Source organism: Asparagus officinalis, chromosome 3 (assembly GCF_001876935.1).
Source record: "Asparagus officinalis chromosome 3, Aspof.V1, whole genome shotgun sequence".
Classification (NCBI taxonomy): Eukaryota; Viridiplantae; Streptophyta; class Magnoliopsida; order Asparagales; family Asparagaceae; genus Asparagus; species Asparagus officinalis.
Window position 1 is genome coordinate 93,548,253 of NC_033796.1, and position 1,434 is coordinate 93,549,686.

Here is a 1,434-nt window from a genome sequence, read left to right on the forward strand (position 1 = left end):
CAACGCCGGTCAACGCGTAACCCTAGGTCAACGCCGGTCAACGCGTTGCGACAAAAAGTCAACACACGGCGGTCCGAAGACCTAAGCCAGCACAATGTGGCAGAGGTAGTTCAAAGTCAACTCAATGACACGAGCCAAACTCAATTCATCAAAGTCAACTCAATGACAGGAGCCAAACTCAATTCATCAGCTGCAGACTCGAGACTCCAACGACGGCCAAGCGATAAACGCAGTGCCGGAAGAACTTCGGCTATTCGTCAAAGCATCGAATAGACCGAAAATCGAAGGAGCCAAGAGTTGAAGCTAACTACAGGTCCTATTGCCTATAGGTCTCCACGAACGGTTCAGTGTTAACGAGCGACGATGAACGTCACTACCGGAGCCACAGGAGTCCAATTGACGTCGACGAACGACTGAAGGGAATCGACGAGCTACGTGAGCTTATAGGATTTCGGAACAACCAAGACCCGGACCAATCGGGAACCCGACGGTGTTCACAAAAAGGACAACACCATCCATGCCTCGATCACTCTACAGATAATCCAATCACTAGAGCGGATCGAACTCTTCGTCAAGCATCCAACGCACCCGGAATCACTCAAATCCGAGTTCGGACGAAGAATGGGCCTCGACCACTCTACAGATAATCCAACCACCAGAGCGGATCGAACTCTTCGTCAAGCATCCAACGCACCCAGAATCACTCAAATCCGAGTTCGGACGAAGAATCTACAGGGAAAACAACCGAATCACCTCAAACGGAGTCTCGGGAGGTCGAAACACCCCGGGGGTGTCTAGGAAAAGCCTAGACACCCCAGGGGTGTCTCGGCCAAACCGAGACACCCGGCCTTGGCGAAGCCCGGCTGCAGTGAAGAGTGGTCGTGCGCTTCAACAAGGAGAGGAGAGGTCTACATCAGCGCCTTCATCACCCGTTCCCTCCTAGCCTTAGTATTAGCCCTTGGCGTTAATACTAAGAAGAGCTAATATCTCGCTTAGTGAGCGAGCCTTCTGCAGCAAAGGAGCCTTCTTCTTCATTCCCCATTCTCTTTTCCTTAGTGTTGCCCCTTAGCGGTGATACTAAGTAGAGCGAATATCTCGATTATCCGAGATAGGAGCTGTAAACTTCTAGATCTCACGCAGATCGACGAAGTGTTCTGCTTCTATATCCCTTCGCGGATAGACGAAGCTCTGCCCGATTTTCTCGGAACAGATCTGATTGCCCGGTGGTCCACGGATATCAACGTCCCCGTCACAGGCCAAAGACCCACGCAAGCAAGAGATGATAAACGGATCTTGCGTTTGTTTGAAAGGAGTTGCATTTATTTTGTTTTCATTGTGTACCGGTCTTATAAAAAGGCTATCGTTTTGTTTCATTGTAACGATCGAAGTTGTAATGAATGCAGCAATGAATACAATAACTTTTTCCGCAAACAA